General features: G+C 36.8%; 2 long non-coding RNA genes across 2 annotated transcripts in view; one reads left to right on the top strand and one right to left on the bottom strand.

Moving 5' to 3' along the window:
* Positions 1-20,307, top strand: part of LOC126911656 (uncharacterized) — a 229,375-nt gene that overhangs the window by 80,902 nt on the left and 128,166 nt on the right. The gene's annotated exons all lie outside the window — the stretch shown is intronic.
* LOC118276980 (uncharacterized) lies at positions 2,524-4,333 on the bottom strand. Its single transcript, XR_007706172.1, has 2 exons — positions 4,066-4,333; positions 2,524-3,344 (listed from the first exon to the last, which is right to left on the bottom strand). It is a non-coding gene; the product is annotated as an uncharacterized LOC118276980 (long non-coding RNA).

Genomic DNA, 20,307 nt, shown 5'->3' with positions numbered 1-20,307 from the left:
TGTGGCATATACGTAATGATATACTATATATCTACTTATTTTTATAATGTCATCGTGTCGCAATGATAGGGTAAAACGCATTTAACTTATATAGTGGTGAATTGTAGTTGATGAGTATGGTAATCTGAAAATATTGTCTGAAGATTTTAAAGCCTTTTTATTATAGTATCAAAAGAGGTACGATTCTTTAATACGCAATTTAGTGTGGGAGAGCCATGCTTCGGCACGAATATAGGTCGGTAAACGAGCAGACGGATCACCTAAGGGTAAGCAATCGTCGCCGCCTAGGGACACCAGAAATACCAGAGGTGTTACAAGTACGTTTGGCGGTTAGGAATTTAAGGGTTGTTGGGGAATCAGGCATTGGGAAAGGGAGTATTTGGACCGATAACCACACGTACAAAACAAATCAGCACGCAAGCGTTGTTTCACGTCGGTTTTCTGTGAGGCCGTGGTATCATTTGTGTTAAAGCACAGTTCTCCCACACAAAAATTATTATACTTATATTATTCCTCACACAGAATCTACCCATCCTCACTTTAGTCGTAAGTGGCGTCTAGCTAATAAAGTGTAGACCACTTCATTAAAATGTAATCCCATAAATAAACGAGTGAAGACAACTAATTACTAATAATACTAATCCTCCAAGAATATCCCGATAGGAGAATGTTTCAACTGCCTCGTTGACCGAGTGGTTGCAAGTGCGACTGCCGGGCAAGGGGTCTCGGGTTCGATTCCCGGGTCGGGCGAAGTATTACTGGGCTTTTTCGAAAATTTCTCAGTGGTAGCACGGAGTCTGGAAATGTACCCGGTATATGGCAATAGGCTCACCACCTATTACATGGGACTTACAACATAAATTGTGAAAAGTGGGTGTACACAGTGGCATTACGTGCCATAATGTGCACCTCTGCCTACCCCTTCGGGGATTAAAGGCGTGACGATATGTATGTATGTATGAGAATGTTTAAACTGTCTGCCATCGATTTAGGAGCATCATTAATATTTATACAGCTCATCTGGTAGTCCATGTATTAACCCAGTGAACCCCACGGCATCCGATAATGGTGATGGTGAGTTATGGCTGCGTGTGAAATTATTTTATATACATAATATGTAAGTTGTTGATTGAAATTGTTTGAAATTGTGTGTGTTTGTTTGTGTCTTGTGTGTGTGACATTTTTGGATTGTAATAGTATTTTTGCTTTTATATTTAATGTCAAATTTTAAATATAGTTCGGTCCTTACAAATTCTTTGTAAATGACAGAGATAGCACGAGATTTCAGTACAACTTAGTAGTAATTTGAGTAGCATGTCAGTATTCGGGCGTTAGTCTAATGATTTGAAAATTTAGAGATGTAGACAGGTGGGGGAGATTTGGCCATCCATAATCTCACTCACGAGACACAACGCAAGCGTTGTTTCAAGCTGTTTTTCTGTGAGTCCTTTTAAATTCAGTTATCAATCAATTCAGTTAAACCGACCCACCAGTGCTTAATCATGGTTTATAATTGGTACACATCACATAGAGGACGTAATGAAACACTAGTAGTAAATATAATATACTGTAAAAGTACACTAGGTACACAAGAAACCCGTGCGTGCGGCGTGTCGCGTTCCCCGCGCGCCTTAAAGAGCCATCTGACCACCGCAGATGGAGCCCAGTAGGGCTTGTGCCTGATCCGGAGCTGCGGATTACCCAGCGGGTTTACCGTGGTTCCGGCTCGAAGCAGGAGTAGGAACGAGGTGGTTTTTAGTCAGTAAGAGTCTGACAGTTCCTCTCGCCTCGCCCTAGGCGGGATTAGTCATTGGATGATTTTCCCCTCTTAAAAAAAGATTCACTAGAACATTATAGTTATTTCTAAATAAAAAAATATTTACCGACACTTAGTTACTTCGTTGAAAGTCTAGATCTATCCATTATGTCACTTAGACTTCCTGTAACCCTATTTTAAAGTAAAGTGTGAAATCTAAATTCCCACGGGAAATGCGAGCAACGCCGCGAGGCGCAACTATACGTTAGATAAGACTTGTTACGTTAAACTATCTTTAATTAAAGCAGTAACATGACCAGTTTAACCAAACCTCTCTCACGTGCAACTTGCTAAGTTGAATACACCTTATTACGTAAGAGTTAAAGTTCAGTTTCGTATGAACGGTGATGTGCGCAGAGGTCTTGTTGTCTGGTTATGCGTAGACGCAGGTTGTAGGAGATTGAAGTGACCGATGTTTATCGGGTCAACTTGAATTAAAGTTTTGTGGCAACATTCTGTGTGCAAGATGGAAGTAATTTTAGATGCATTATTTTGATCGCTGTAGTGTTGCGTGATTCGTGTTTTTTCCTGTTTCACAAAAACATCACCTGCTTCTTTGGTCAATCGATAGCAATTTCGACTAACGATCAACGGATATGGTTTTTATTTTCAAAATGAAAAGCTTATTGCTGAGTTGGAGCAGTGCCGTTGAAGTGTGATATGTCTTTTACAAGCTGCTGATGATGAGGAATTGAAAAACAACAACATTTAATAAATATTAAAATTTATTTATAAAGCGTTTCTTTTGCAGAGTATTACATAGGTACATTTTAGTATATTTTAAAGTTAAAAGTAGTAATTACTGGTATTTAAACTACATACAATAACTTAGTCTAACTTATTAGCCATGTTAAACATTACATTACGTCTTATTTGTTTTAAAACAAGTAATACATAAAATCATTTTTTAAGTTAAACGGTTTTAAAAAGCTATATTCTACCTACCAAGCCCCTAAGTTTGATATCGTATTTGTGGAAAAAGAAACATAGTTTGGTCATCAAGATTAAGGGTCATTGCAGACAATAACGGCACGGCCGCGGGAAAATGCTGTAAGCGCGCTGTCAGTGCGTGAACCGTGCGCTTACAGCCTTTTTGTGTAAACCAAACATCAAACGGGGCGAGCTAAATAAAACCGTTTAAGAATAAACACTAACCAAATTGATTGTTGCTAAAGTGAAAAACACACTATTGCACAATCATGATCGTTGGGATAAACGTGTATTGAAGCCAGCTAGTTGGAGTGATGATATCCGTTGCATGCGAAGAGTAGAAGATCAAGTTCAGTGGTGGGATATTGGAGAGGCTTTTGTTCAACAGTAGTCGAGTCGATGGTGATGATTAAAAAAATATTTTGGTTCCAACGTAGCTTACAGTCCGCTTGATGGTAAGTGAACATCGTAGCCTCAGTACACTTGCGATACCAGAGGCATCGCAAATGCGTTGCGGACCAGTCGTAGATTACTTTTTAATAATTATTGTTTTTTACTGTTGCAGCCTCATTGCATTAGTTCGTCCCACATTTTATCACTGCAAATAAAACACAAAAAAAAATATATATAAAATCCATTTGAAAAAAAAATGAACACGAATAGGAACCGTACATCGATATACTTTAATAACCTTCAATAAACTTTAATATGCTATATTTCTTTGTGAAAAAATTATACTTTGTGTTAAATGAATAATATGCAAGGGACAAACATTTAAGTATTGAAAAGCTTTTTACACTCATTACTTTATAGACTATAGATAGCAAAATAAAAATAGGTTTAAGACGTTTATTTAAGTGTAGGAGAGCCATGCTTCGGCACCAATGGGCCGGCTCGACCGGAGTGATACCGCTTACGTTGGGCTATTGGGGGCTCAATTACCCCCCTTCTTAATCTTTCCAATCCCCGATTCCCCAACAACCCTTAAATTCCTAACCACCAAAAGGCCGGCAATACACTTGTAATGCCTCTGGTGTTTCAAGTGTTCATAGGCGGCGGCGATTGCTTACCATCAGGTCAGTCTGCTCGTTTACCGGCTTATACCATAAAAAAGAGGTTTTTTCTTTTGAGGGGGAAAATCATCTAATGACTTCTCCCGCCTTGGGCGAAAAGCGAGAGGGAGTGTCTCTTACAGACTAAAAAACACCCCGTTCCTACTCCTGCTTTTAGAGCCGGAGGCCCGGTAAAGCCAACAGGCAGGCCGCAGCTCCGGATAAAAAAAGTAAATGAAGTTAACAAATAATTCAGAAAATACTTACGGCACACACAAAGCAAAGTACTGCCTATACCCTTCTGGACAGGAATATTTCATTTGTGGAGTTATGTACGTTGATGAGCACAAAGCTACGAAACAGATGAACAACAAAAGGAGAAGTTTGAACATTTTAAATTTAATTTAATTTTGAAAATATTGAACGTGAGTTAGTAGGAAACTGAACTGATTTATTGTTGTTAGGTAAGTCGCTTTATATATAGGGAGGAGCAAACCCTATTTGATTATTATGACTACAAAACAGGAAAACCAAATCAAAAAACTTTTGATGCGTAATTGCATGGAAGTAATATTATTAATAGGATAGTCTGTTTGTTTGATTGTAAGTTTTTTTATTTTGTTAAAAAAAATCCGCTCTACCTATCTACTTAACCTCCTTTTTTTTGCAAAGTCATGTAATATCCCTAAATCTTTCTCCTAAGTCTAAAAAAAAACTATGTTGAAAACCGCCTCAAATTCGGTGTAGTGAAACGCGAGAAAATCGCGCTCAAACATATATACATACTTACAGGTCCAACTGAACACCTCCTTAAAATTAAGTTAAAATTTTTGAAGTCGTTTCAAAAAAAGAACGTACCTACATCGAAGATAATAATTTGAAGAGACATACTTATTGTCACGCCTTTTATCTCCGAAGAGGTAGGCAGAGGTGCACATTACGGCACGTAATGCCTCTATATAATGTACGCTCATTTTTATCAATTGTGTTATAAGTCCCATGTAATAGGGGGTGAGATTATTGCCATCTACTGGGTACAATATTCACACTCCGTGCTACTGTTGAGAAATTTTCGAATAAAAACCCTTGTCTGGAAGTCACACTTGCGACCACTCGACCAGAGGCATATTGTATTGACTACAATAAAATTATCTTTGGAAGAAGAAGATTTCAACGAGTGATTCCACGAGACACACCTAGTGGTTAATACTTAGAATCTTATTTTAGTTTTAACTAATGGAGGACCTGTATCAATTGGTCATGACCATTAATAGTTTGTTTGTCTGTATTTCGCTTAAACAATGAATAATTTTAACTAAAATGATTCATACCGGATGATGTTAGAGCACCTATTTTTTTTAATGGAAAAATATCATCCAATGATTTATCCCGTTTTGGGCGAAACGAGAGAGAGTGTCAGATTCTTACTGTCTAAAAACCACCCCGTTCCTACTTCTGCTTTTCGAGTCGGAGCCCCGGTATCCCGCTAGGCAGTCCGCAGCTCCGGAGTGGTTTTATAGTTGGAAGTACAAGTTTAGTGAAAGAATGCATTATTGGTATACATTGTGTTCCTGAAGTCGATCGTCCAATGGTATATAGGTAAATAGGTATATATCGTCACGCCTTTTACCCCCGAAGGAGTAGGCAGAGGTGGACATTACATCAAGTAATGCCACTGTACAATGTACACCCACTTTTCACTATTTATATTATAAGTCCCATGTAATAGGTGGTGAGCCTATTGCCATATACCGTTTACATTTCCAAACTCAGTGCTGCTACTAAGAAATTTTCGAAAAACCAAAAATGTTCAGCAATACTTCACCTGACTTAAGAATCGAACCCGAGACCCCTTACCCACTTGCAACCACTCGGCCAACGAGGCAGCAGTAAAGACAAAAGTGGGTCAAATATACCACTAAGTACCATACATGGGTATTAGGTTTTAATAATGTATATGTTGGTACATACGTATGTACGTATGATACATGCAATGACATGATAATATACAGCGTGTAACAAAATACCCATATACATCAAGAAGCACTGAAGAATACAGGTTGAATAGAATCTCTACACAAAGTTTCAGCTTAAAACACGTTTAAAAAAATTGGTACCAAATACTTGGTGTCGTATGGTGCTTGATTTTATAACGTGTCACAACACTACAGGGGTCACTCGCTAATTACGAAACATTTCTTCTGTAAATCTGATCGCCTAGTACCTGTATCTACCTAATTTTGATGTTCGGTTTCTGGAATTTTATGTATTGGAAAAATTCATAACTTCGTTCCATGAAAACATGAATTTAAAAAACCCTTCCCGTATCGTTTGTTATGTTATCTAGAAACCGTGCACTTGATATGTATACCCCCTTTTTGTTACACCGTGTATATGTATAGGTACCTACGTATGTATGTATGATACATGCTATGCCACGATAATATATAATTAAAAACATATGTGTAAACTATAAATTAATAATTCCTTCAATATATTACTAATACATAATCAGTGACTATGTCCTTTTATAATTTATAATGGATGCGCACACGTCTGCTATAATTAACTTATTATTAATTAAATGCAACTAAGTAACATGTTTTTGTGCGTGTATCAGAACGGATAAAATAAGTGATTTATTTTGTTTTTTTTATATAGGATTGCCTGTTGATGAAGCGTAAGAGGTATGTAAGATTCGTAACAATTTGGTGGTTTAGGCATAAAGTAGAGACAGACGTGAGTTACATACGTATTTATAAAAATATATATTTTATCACCCACTGCTCAGCTTCTATTAGTCATAGTATGATGTTTTAAAGCTTATAACCTTCCTTGATAAATGCATTATTCAACACAAAAAGAATGACTCAAATCGAACCAGTACTTCCGAAAATTAGCTCATACAAACAAACAAAGAAAACGTCAGCTTCAAATATTATTAGTAGAGCGGAAAGAAGTTGAAATAGAATTTAGAAATTAATAGCATCATTGGCATTTATTTACCACTTAAACTATTCCTTAGTAACGATTTAGTTCCGAAAACAATTACTAAGGGCTGGATTAAGTATCCGGAGCTACGGACAACGTAAAAGGTTACCGGGGCTCCGGCTCAAAGCAGGAGAAGGAACGGGGTGGTTTTTAGTCAGTACTAGTCTACTAGTCTGGCACTCCCTCTCGCCACACCCAAGGCGGGAGAAGTCATTGGATGATTTTCCCCCCTCAAAAAAGGGCTGGGTTAAGTAACCATTAAATATCTCTAAGTACGAATTAGACTACTTTAACGAAACTTAGTAAAAAGCTAAAAAAAAAGACATTAAAAGTTGAAGTTTGAGCGTGTCAAAGCAACCTTGTGTAAATAATTGTGATGCTCAGCATAATGAGGTCTACAATAACACGATTGAATGAACCGTGACCTTATCACAATGAGCACAGAACAGCAAGTCAACGTACACTAAAATTCAACAAACCTTCATTGAATTATCGACTCTATTTTCTATGTTATAAGTGTCAAAATTGATTGGCAATGTGTAGAAATTTTTGGTGTATCTTGATATGCGGTTGTGCTGTTTTTGAACATTCCAAAATATATAAGTCACAGGTGTCCTCGCATAGCTGTGTAAGTGCAAATTGTGAACTCTTTCCCATGAGATTGTGATGAGCTTTTGACAGTTGCGCCTTTGTTGTTCATCTGTCATTCATTTAGATGGAAGGTAAAATATCTTTTATGTAACATCATGCCATTTTATTATTTAAGAAAAATACACTAATATGAGCTTATAGTGAGTGTATTATTTAAGTGTGGGAGAGCCATGCTTCGGTTGTATGAATGAGGTTACCGGGGCCCTATTACCCCCTTTCCCAATCTCCGATTCCCTAACAACCCTTAATAATCACCAAAAAAACCGGCAACACACTTTAATGTTCTAGCGTTTCAGGTGGCCATGGGTGGTAAATATTGCTTACCATCAGGTGACAATCGATCTGCTGTTTACAGGCTTATACACATATACACAATATATGCCGTAATATGCACCTCTGCCTACCCTTTCGGGGATAAAAGACGTGACGTTACGTTGCTTAAGAACATAAACTAACTGCCGTACTCACAGACATTTAACGATTACTTAATTAAACCATTCCTTAATAACGATTTTGTATCGAAAACAATTGCTTAGAATGACCCTGACTACGGCCGTTAATTTTTTAAATTAGCCGATTCAAATTGGTCAAATAAATAAAACGAGTTTATTTTTAACAATTCTAATATAATATAATAATACATTAGGTATTATCATTAAATCCAAATGATAGATTGTTACAAAAGTACAAAAATGGCAAAATACTATAATTTTATCTCAAATTGGACATTATTGGTCGAACCTAGTCTTTCGTGTTAACTAATTATTAATGAAAAACTGAGTTAGTTTGTGAGTAAATAACTGTTTATTTTTATCGGCTTACTCATGTGGAACGACGAGGATTGACTAGTTACCTGCCGCGTCGAGTGCGCGGTAAAATTGCTCAAATTGAGCCTCGAGCATGAGCTAGAAACGGGTCGACTCGAGAGAGACAAGCCTTAACATAATAATTAATTTAGTATGTCTCACGAAAATTATAATAAAATTATTGAAATAACTGTACAAGATTAATAAGTAATTTTTAGTTAAAAATATTCATTTATTTATAATAGGGTGACTGGTAAATAATTAAGTGAACGATATTATAACAATGATTGTACTCATGATTGCAAACAACTTTCCCACAGAAACTTTTCCTTAGTATACCTCATTAGTATTTTTTGCTAATTATGAAGTTTTTACAAAGCCTTGAAAAACTGAAGTGATTTAGAAATTATGTTGTTACAGTTATGTTCATATAAAAATAGTTTTTTTTGACAATAGTTGAATCAGTGAATCGAAATCACATTGCCTGATTGGTAGAGTTATCGCAATGTTGCAAGCGTAATTCTGACCAAAGGTTCGATTCATGCTAATTACTATCGTCATATATTATCGTCTAGCTTTTTTAGGGTTCTGTAGCCAAATGGCAGAAAACGGAACCCTTATAAATTCGTTTTGTAACATCACTCCTTTAATCTCCGAAGGGGTAGGCAGATTATGGCATGTAATGCCAATGCACATTTCACAATTTATGTTGTAAGTCCCATGTAATAGGTGATGAGCCTATTGCCATATACCGGGCACATTTCCAGACTCCGTGAAATTTTCGAAAAACCGAAAATAGCCCAGTAATACTTCGCCCGACTCGGGAATCAAACCCGAGACCCTTTGTCCGGCAGTCCCAATTGCAACCATTCGGCCAACGAGGCAGTCAATAGGTAATTTTCTGTTGCAAATTATTCATTTATTTTATATTGTGACTGGTACTTAGTGAAGACTACTTAAACATGTAATTGTACTCATGATTACAACTTTCTCACAGAATTTTTTTTTGTATACCTCATTAGTGTTTTTTTTTTGCTAATTATGAAGCTTGCTTGAAAAATTGGATCTTAGAAATGATGTTACAGTTATGTTCACATAAAAATAGTTTTATTAGTTCTTGTTTATAGTTGAATCAATGAATCGAAATCACATTGTCTGATTGATAGAATTATCGCATTGTCGCAAGCGTGAATGCTGACCAAAGGTTCGATTCATGCTAATTACTATCGTCATATATTATCGTCTAGCTTTTTTATAGTATAAGCCGGTAAACGAGCAGACGGATCACCTGATGGTAAGCAATGGTAATCGCGCATGGACACCCGAAACACCAGAGGCGTTACAAGCGCGTTGCCGGCCTTTTGGGGGTTAGAAATTTAAGGGTTTTTGGGGAATCAAGAATTGGTAAGATTGGGAAAGGTGTAATTCAATCATACAATGAAACACAACGCAAGCGTTGTTTCACGTCGGTTTTCTGTGAAGCTGTGGTATCATTTCGGTCGAGCCGGCCCATTCGTGCCGAAGCATAGCTCTCTCACACTTTATAATCTTCAAGGAACAACAGAAAATTATTTCTACGAAACAAAACTAAACTTTCAAAACACGCTCGCCCATCCGTAATTGATCCTCGCAGACTGTAGCTTAACCTTGCTTTATTATATCCTTTTAGGGTTCCGAAATGCTGTCGTGATGATTAGAGCCTTGTCAATATTCGTGGCTTCGCAGACAATCTTTAAATTGGATCTTGTTTGTCCGTCTTGTTACGTTTTCTACGAAAATTATTTGTAACAAGGCTACTTAGTATTGGTATTATTTACGAAATGATTCACAACGAATGTTTCAAGGATGTATTTCAAACTTGGTTTTAAAATGTTTAAGTGCTTACCGTATGGGCGCTTTTTCAATAGAGATGTGCTATGCTACGTTGCTGTGGATACGTTTGGTTTCCACCAATCATATTTATTGGCACATATAGCTTAGCACTGGTGGAAACGGACTCAGGTAAGCTATGTTTTTTGTATGGTAATATTATAACATAAGGTTTAAAATAACACAAATGGTGAAAAGTGGGTGTACATTGTACAGTGGTATTACGTGCCGTAATGTGCACTTCTTCGAGGATAAAAGGCGTGACGTTGCTTTTTTTATTTTGTTTGTTTGAATGAGCTAATCTCCGGAACTACTGGTTCGAATTTGAAAATTATTTTTTGTGTTGTTCATTCATCGAGGAAGGCAATAAATCAGCATTATTAATTAATATAGTTACAAGTTTATTACGTCGAAGATTTATAGTAGTAAATATGTCTTGTTAATTAATTTATTTATAATCATGTTTGTTATTGTTAGAATTAATAATAATATGTTATTGATACGAGTATAGTAAGTGAATAAACAATAGCAACGTCATTCTTTTTATCAACACAGGGGATCGGCAGGAGTATATAATTTCCTTTAACCAAAATCTTAATAAAATATGTCGAATATAAAACCGGAGTCCGAGCTTTTTACCGACTTCAAAAAAGGAGGAAGTATTAAGTTCTGATATTTGTTATTTGTTCCCCAATTACTTCGCCAAAATTGTGTACCGATTTTCCAAATTCTTTTTTTGTTCGAAAGGTTTATACTCGTGCTCTCGTTTCGATCTCGTTAAACGTAAAACAAACTTATACTAAAGGTACTGTTGGATTTCTAGACACATAGACATCAAGACAGCGAATAAAATTAAAAATTCAAGTTAGATAGGTGTAATTTGCCAGTAGCAAACATTTATGCAAATGAATGTAAAAGGATGTATCTAAAAAGCGTATCTAATTTGTAAATACTTACGTGTAATATTTTGATTGCTTTTAAAGTACTTACTTCATACATTACTTTTTATTTATTCACTCAAGAAATGAAAGAACATTGACTGGATCTTCGGTTTGGACACGATCAAAAAATAAAATAAATATGGTTATTGACAGGACAGCTATCTTAAAGTCAAAGTCAAATAATTTATTCCAATTAAACCATAAATAGGTAGTTTTAATAAAGAAATAAACAATAGTCTGTCAGTCTGTCCGCCAGTGAAGCTAGGTGCTCGTTCGAAAGTGTAGTTTCGACTATGAAACGCATTTGTAACACCTTTAGTGTTGCGGGTGAAGATGGCATCATGAGAAGATCGGTACACCGGTCGGTAAGATCGGTAAAAAAAGCCCAGTAATACTTTGTCCGACCCAGGAATCGAACGCGAGACCCCTTGCCTGGCAGTCGCACTTGCAACCACTTGGCCAACGAGGCAGTAAATTAAATGATACTCCATGTATATTACAACTAACATCTGGATGTCTAAAAAAATCTTCGGAACGATGTCAAGGTAGCCGGAGAAAGGATCACATTGTTTCTGCAACACTATTTATAACAATAGCGGCCGACAAAACGTTTCGTTTCGTTACAATTTCGGATTGTTACGTAACATTTTCGGTTTTATAACATTTACGGGTTATTAGGAAAAAGATACATGCTGTACATTAAAGTAACATAAACTATTTAAAGGACTTTCGACTTAATTTCCAAAGTGAAAAGGTTGAAAATTGTTTGTGAAAGTTGTATAAAGGTGTTAAATTGTTTCTGATTCTAATTGAAACTGATTTGTCATTTTTTAAAGGATTTTCGACTTAATTTCCAAAGTGAAAAGGTAGAAAATCTTCTGAGAAAGCTGTATAAAGGTATTAATTTCTAATTAAGAGTGATTTGTAATTTATTAAAGGAATTTCGACTTAATTTCCAAGGTGAAATGGTTGAAAATCTTCTGAGAAAGTACCTACCTATACCTAATGTATAAAGGATGTTAATTTATTTGTGATTCTAATTGAGAGTGATTTGTCTTCGTGAGAACTTAATTAATGATTGTATTGTGTAGAAGTGTTGCTTGAGGTTGTAGATTCGATATCTGAGTTGGGTAAGTAAAAAAACGTTTTTAATTTCGAAATTCTAGAGTTTATAGTAGCTATTGTGTTAAGTTATAGTTTTGCCTCCTGTAATATGTAGTGAGCCTATTGCCATATACCGGGCACATTTCCAGACTCCGTGCTACCACTGAGAAATTTTCGAAAAACCGAAACTATCCCAGTAATACTTTGCCCGAGACTCCTTGCCTGGCAGTCGCACTTGCAACCACTCGGCCAACGAGGCAGTAAATTGAATGATACTCCATGCATTACAACTAACATCTGGATGTCTAAAAAAATCTTCGGAACGATGTCAAGGTAGACGGAGAAAGGATCACATTGTTTCTGCAAACTATTTATAACAATAGCGGCACGACAAGGTTTCGTTAGAAAACATTTTCGGTTTTATAACATTTACGGGTTATTAGGAAAAAGATACATGCTGTACATTAAAGTGCTATAAACTATTTTAAAAGACTTTCGACTTAATTGGTACAAGGTGAAATTTCTGAGAAAGCTGATACGGTATTAATTTGTGTTATTCTAAAAAGTGCGTTTGTCCTTTTTCTAAAAGAATTTCGACTTAATTTTCAAAGTCGCACCTAAATCGTTTGTGAAAGTGTATAAAGGTATTAATTTGCGTTCTGATTGCTTACCATCAGGTGACACGCTCTCTGATACAATGGACTTTCGACTTAATTTACCGAGAAAAGGTTGAAAATCCTGAACCCGCATCGTGTAAAGCGATGTTAATATGTTTGTGATTCTAATTGAGAATGATTTGTCATTGTGAGAACTTAATTAATGATTGTAAAAGTGTTGCTTGCGGTTGTAGATTCGATATTTGAGTTGGGTAAGTAAAAAAAAAACGTTTTTAATTTCGAAATTCTAAAACATGTGTATACGATTACGATTACATAACATCACACAAGAATCGAACCTTGAACGGAGCGCAATTAACTGGATACAGTGTAACGTGTAATTTGGCTCACTTGAGGTCGAGAGAACAAATTATTTTCTATATTTTAGTGTTTGGGGTCATGGATATGTGTACTTTTTTGTTAATATGAACAAACATACAAGTATATATAATGTCTATGTATGTATATATAGGTATTTTAAATGCGTAGCAGCAAAACTGTGGTGACCTCATCAGTGGTTTTTCCGAACCGATACGACCTTCAAACCTTCAAGAAAAGAGCAATGCCTTTTTAAAAGGCTATTAACGTACCTATTTCCGCTGGTGTTGCGGGTGAGGGCGGCGTTAGATCTCTTACCTGATTACACGCTCTCAGATACACCTGAACTCGGAACAGGGATCTCAACCCGCATCGCAGAAAGCGTTGCTTAACATGAGCTCAATCTATGAAATAAAAAAAGCACAAAATCTTCAAAAGAAAATAAAAACACACCAATTACAAGATGTAACTTTACCTAAAACATGTTATACGATTACGATTACATAACATCACACAAGAATCGAACCTTGAACGGAGCGCAATTAACTAACGATACAGTGTAACGTGTAATTTGGCTCACTTGAGGTCGAAGAACAAATTATTTTCTATATTTTAGGCAAGGGGTCATGGATATGTGTACTTTTTTGTTATATGAACAAACATACAAGTATATACAATGTATATGTATATATAGGTATTTTAAATGCGTAGGTACATAATAGGTGCTCATCTTCTTTTCATATGGCAATGCCAATAGGCTATTAATATATTTTTGGGTGAGTAGAGAAAGAGTCCGATCCCATATGTGTGCTGAGACCCTTAAAAACCACCCCGTTCCTACTCCTGCTCTTCGAGCCGGAACTCTGGCAACCCGTCAGGTCTTTATGCTTGCATGCTTCGGCACTAATGGGCCGGCTCCACCGGAGTAATACCACAGACTTACAGAAAACTGACGTGAAACAACGCTTGAGCTGTGTTTCGTTGTATGAGTGAGATTACTGGAGGCCCAATTACTGCCCTTCCCAATCCCCGATTCCCCAACAACGCTTACCAATTACCCCTTCCCAATCTTCCTCAACATCGTTTAAATTCCTAACCCCAAAAGGCAAGCAACGCACTTGTAACGCCTCTGGTGTTTCAGGCGTCCATGGGCGGCGGCGATTGCTTACCATCAGGTGATGCGTCTACTCGTTTACCGGATTATACCATAAAAAAATGTTCGACTTCCTTAAGCAATGACAGAGATAATAGTTATGTTATGTATATTGACATTTTCACGTCAATAATATCACATGTCAACATGATATCATGAGAAATGACATTTTGTATGTATTATGAATTATGCGAGTCATGACGGATGTATTGCCTTTACAAGTAATAAGTAATTTTAATTATTTAATATAATTATAATGCTTAGAACGTCAGTATATTGATATGATTAATAGTAACCTATACTCATATAATACAGAGTAAAGACACATGAAAAGATGTGTGTTGGTATGTATGTTTGTGTTCAATAAGCTTCGGAACTACTGGACCGACTCTTAATATTTTTACCATTGGAAAGTTTACTTTTGTGAAACATAGTGTACATGTTATCCCGATATTCATATAATATAGGAACGACTGGAGATATATCTACTGAATCTCCATTAAAATGCTGCCTCGTTGGTCGAGTGGTCGCAAATGTGACTGCCGGACAAGGGGTCTCGGGTTCGACTCTCGGATAGGGCAAATTATTGCTGGGCTTTTTTCGGATTTTCGTAAATTTACTGTAGCACGAAGGGTGGAAATGTGCTCAGTATATGACAATAGGTTCATCCCCAATTACATTGGATTTATAACATAATTTTTGGTGTAATACAGTGTATGTATAGCGGCATTACGTGCCGTAATGCACCTCTGCCTAACGCTTTTGGGATGAAAGGCGTGACGTTATGTGTGTGTCTGTCTTCATTAATATTTCTAATAAGCAAAGCCGTGTCTTAAAGCTAGTATAAAATATGTACTAATAAAGAGTGGTTCCATTCTGTTATGGATAGGGTAATGCCTAATTAAAATGCCTTATACATAATGTTACGGCGTAGATTAATGATGCACTGGATTGCTTTGCGGAGAAACATTAGTTATTTTGTTATGGTATAGGCTTTATCTAATATATAAAATTCTTGTGTCACAGTTTTCGTTGCCATACTCCTCCGAAACGGCTTGACCGATTTTGATGAATTTTTTTGTGCTTATCCGGTATCTATGAGAATCGGCCAACATCTATTTTTCATCCCCTAAATGTTGCGGACAGAAGCTAGTTTTATACTAAAACTATTAATCTTGAAGACATCAACCTGTATGATATTAGGATGCCTCAAAACATTTATGCTGTGCCGTTTTTGATACAAGGCTTAACCTTATTCATGAAAACAACTGCTGCGCTGCACGGTTGGTGCGGTGGCTGGGCAACCGACTGTAGCGCAATGTGTAGCGGGTTTGGATCCCCACACGGAACAACTTGTTGTTTAATCCATAAATGTATCGATAGTAGGAAAGCAACTCATTCATAGCACGCATCCATAGTACGCATCCATAGCACGCATCCATGCACACATCCATTAAAAACATAACTTAGCTGAGTCCATTTCTACCAGTGCTAAAGCTATGTGTACCAATCAATATGATTGGTAGAAGCCAAACGCATCCACAGTAATTTATTTACCTACCTAACATACCACATCTCTTGTGGTAAGCACTCTTAAGCTCTTAACTTGAAAACCACTCCAACCCAATTCTTTTGACTTTATAAATTCTAAAAAAGACTGACATAGCTTTAAATTTCTGCATGTCTGTGCTTCATCAAATAATGACTTAAAGGTCTGCGAGTCTGTGCTTCATCAAGTATTAAACATCTTAATTCCTACAAATCATCTCTCCATTCTTCGTGTATCGTTCGTTACAGCAATGGATGTCTCAAATACCCGTGTCACGCATCGCCACATGCAATCCAGTCGGCCATGTTTCATCTTGCGTCAAAAATATTCATTCCTTTTGATAGGCCGTGCGGTAATAAAGGGTGCATAGTTTTGGCGGAAAAGAGTTTTTATGTCAAGCGGGTTTTCATACAAACTTTGAATATGAAGGAAAGTACTCAAGTGATATTAAGTGATATTCTTTTTTTCTCCTCTAATAAAATCTTAATAAAATCTTGATTTTTTTCGTTGCGGGATCCATTCATTTTCCTGGGACCGGGTTCCGGTGTTTTCATGGTTGTATCTGCTGCAGATCCTGGCTTACAGGAGTTGCAGCGGTGTGGGAGGTTGTGGCGGGCTTGTCCAAAAAAAGTGATATTAATAAAACTTCGTAAATTGTGTAAAAACTCATCACACATCTTATCTACAGCCTATTAGATGGCTGAAATTATAAGCCCAGGTTTCTTCACGATATTTTCCTTCGCCGTTTGTCAGCAGCGTCTAAGTAATCTTAGAAAGTATGTATAACTCGTAAAATGTCACATTGGTAATTGCTGTTTTAGTAGGTAGGTTTCGAACCCGCACTCTCATGCATGAGAAACGGGCGTCTTAAACCTCCGGGCAACCACGACACTAGTGGAAAACATTAACAATCATTCATCGTCACTTTCGTGAGACATACTAAATTAATTATTATGTTATCGAACTCGACTAGTTCCATGCTAAAGGCCTCTAGCATGGCTTGAAACTAGTCGAGCTCCTCGTCAAACAGTTACGTGAGTAAGCCGATTACATAATTACCATCATCAATTATAGGCTGTTGATGATGATGATGATTATAATGAGTCCATCTATGAAATTAGACAGAGGCTCTGGTTGCTTGGTTAATTGTAACCGGCTAATCACAGTTTCGTTAAACGTAAAGCAACACTCATACTAAGGCCCCAGATCCGACCAGGTAGATCTCACAGCATATTCCTAAATAACCTTCCCAAACTAAAAGTCTAACATTAGATTACGAAACAATACATTAAAATTCCTTTCAAAAAATCACGACTAAGTACCTATAATAATAAATTTGGACCGCGCCACAATAGAGCGAACGTCCTATACAACATCTCATTGCTGTGCTGATCTGAATTTAGCAAATCATCACGAAGGTTTGCCCTATCACGATCATCTGATGACGTCATCATTCAAAATGGCGTCGCCTGTATTACTGAACTCATAAATAATAATAACAACGAACAAAATGATTTAGTTTAGTTATGTATTGAAGATGCGTTTGATTGTGTTGTAATACTTAGTTGTGATACTATCATACCTTTTATTTCTCGAGAGGGAAATGGATGAGATCGTTAGACAATGTCTATTTTCGATACCCAGTTTTCAGCAGTTATGATAAAGAAAGAAAGGAAGAAAGAAATTATTTATTTGCCAAAAATGTAGGTTACAGATATGATGTTATGTAACTTATATAGAATCCCGATACATTTTGCCTTACGGCATGCTATGCGGCTAAGCGGCAGTTGCTACAAATCCAGTTAACATTTTCCATTTTCCATTTGATATGAACTTCCTTTGTAATAGGAGGCGAGCCGGTTAAATATCGTAATACCTTTGTAATTGGATCCATATGTATGTTAATGTCTAGGTGTAATGAAAGCCCAATTTTCACGTGGAAGAGCCATCTTCACGTCAATTCACGTGGCCCGTGAGAGAGCCATGCTTTGGCACAGAAGGACAGACTCGACCGGAGTGAAAGATACTACGGCTTCATAGAAGACGTGAAATAACGCTTGTGTTGCGATATGTGAGTGAGGTTACTGAAAGCCCAATTACCCCCTTCCTAATCTTCCCAATCCCCGATACCCCAACAACACTTAAATTCCTAACCCCCAAAAGGCCGGCAACGCACTTGTAACGCCTATATCGTTTCAAATGTCCTTGGGCGGCGACGATTGGTTCCCAACAGGTGATTCATCTGCTCGCAACTGGCAAAAAATAAATAAAATTACTTTGCACCACAACTTTTGAAACAAAGTTAAGTTAACCATATTTGTCAGCAGTCGTGTCAGGAATCCTCGTCATTCCATGTGTCATATTATATACCTATATACCAAATAAATTCACCAAGTACCTAATTTAATTTAGATTGAAATAAATCACGGAAAAATTAATAGTTTATTGTTTTCCTTAATATTCTTGGTAGAATTGTGTTGTAAGTTGTAACTTATTTACCTTGTATTATAAACTCATATCTTTATTTACTTGAGGTAGGTACATACCTTACTTTAATTAAACATAGTATAGTTAATTAATAAAATTTTCCTCTACTATAAAGCTTCACATCATCATATTATATATATCGTCACGCCTTTTATTCCCGAAGGAGTAGGCAGAGGTGCACATTACGGCACGTAATGCCACTGTACAATGTATATCCACTTTTCACATTTTATGTTGTAAGTCCCATTTAATAGGGGGTTGAGCCTATTGTCACCCTATGGCCAATCACACTGAAACTACTGAACGGATTTTAATGAAATTCGATATACATATATTGACAGGGTATGAACTGATTTGGGTGATAGGATACTTTTTATCTTACGGAAACGCAAGTGAAGCCGCTGGTAGAAACTAGTGTATTATATTCGGAGGCCTAAAGCATCTGCTAAGTCAAGAAATGGCACGAACCGGAGCTGCAGACAACTTAACGGGTTACCGGGGCTCCAGCTCGAAGTAGGAGTAGGAACGGGGTGGTTTTAAGTCAGTAAGAGTCTGACACTCCCTCTCGCCATGTGAGGTGATATTAGATGATTTCCCTCCTTAAAAAAAGCCGTGTGTGCTACATTTACCTGTCGCTTCAGGCAATACAATAGTAGAATAAGAATTACCTATTGGTAATACTTATTTAATTTAATAAAATAACAAAGTGATTACTTCAATTATTTACTTTGCAGATTGCAGTATTTTATTTATAGACGTCAATTGAAGTGGCAGAAACATGATTCGAACCTTGTACCAAGAGGATGTGGGTGATGAAAAATATGTATACAGCAGCCTACTGCTTGTCGAGTCATAATAACTTGTACTTATCTATATATTGTTTAAAGAGGAAAGATTTTATTGTTTGTATGTTTGTGTTGAGTATGTTCTGAAACTACTGAACATATATTGATAATACTCTTATTTACCGATACCAATAAAAACCGTAATTAATTGAGTGTGAAATCAATTAATTAAATATAAAGAGAAATATTTATTCAGAAATGGTCTAAAAACAGCTGTTAATAAGTTTCTTTGTGTACAATAAAGTATAAGTAAATGTTTGTGTGGTCCACAAATGGTTGTTTCGGGTCTGGGTATCATGTGTATGTGAACTTGTATGTTTGTAAACGCACCCACGACACAGGACAGAGTCCTAGTGTGGGGCAACGTCAAAAAAAACATAACTTAAATCCGCAACCCAAGCGAGCGAAGCCGTGAGCGTCAAAAATAGCATCGTAAAAAAAAAACTACTAGTTAAAACGATTTTTAAAGGACCACAAAATTAAACCTCATTTTTGAGGTAGAAGCAGGGAGTGACTTAACCTTCCTTACCGCAATATTCCTACAAAGTCAGGAGTTACTTCAGAGAAATCAACGAAATTCGTCATGAATTCCTTGTAGGTGGAAAGCAATAATAACTCATGTTACCGCCTATTGTTGTTTAGATGTGCGCCTACGCTCATTAGCTGTTCAAGCCATTTAGCCCGCGGTATTTATTTAGCCTAGTGAGTAAAATAATATTACGCATCTTTAACTTCAAGGTACACCGGAGCTGCGGACTACCTAGCGGGTTTACCGGGGCTCCGGCTAGAAAAGCAAGAGTAGGAACGGGGTGGTTTTTAGTCAGTAAGAGTCTGACACTGAGTCTGCCCAAGGCGAGAGAAGTAACTGGATGACTTTACCACTCAAAAAAAATGACATACTAGCGCTCTAAAGCAAAAAGCAATAAACAGAGAGGAGTGGAAGGAAGGTAGGGAGGCCTTTGCCCTGCAGTGGGACGATCATGGCTGAAATATAAATCTAAATCTAACTAGCACTTTGCAACTGAATATTTTGAGAGTGTCTCTGATGATACTCTCAAATGAAGACTGAGAGGATTAAGATATCAAGAACAAAAACGAATGATGCAATTCTGATTGTCAGTTCAGTAGATTGAAGCCAT

This window comes from Spodoptera frugiperda, chromosome 17, assembly GCF_023101765.2.
Source record: "Spodoptera frugiperda isolate SF20-4 chromosome 17, AGI-APGP_CSIRO_Sfru_2.0, whole genome shotgun sequence".
NCBI classification, from domain to species: domain Eukaryota; kingdom Metazoa; phylum Arthropoda; class Insecta; order Lepidoptera; family Noctuidae; genus Spodoptera; species Spodoptera frugiperda.
This window is presented reverse-complemented; position numbering and strand designations above follow the sequence as displayed.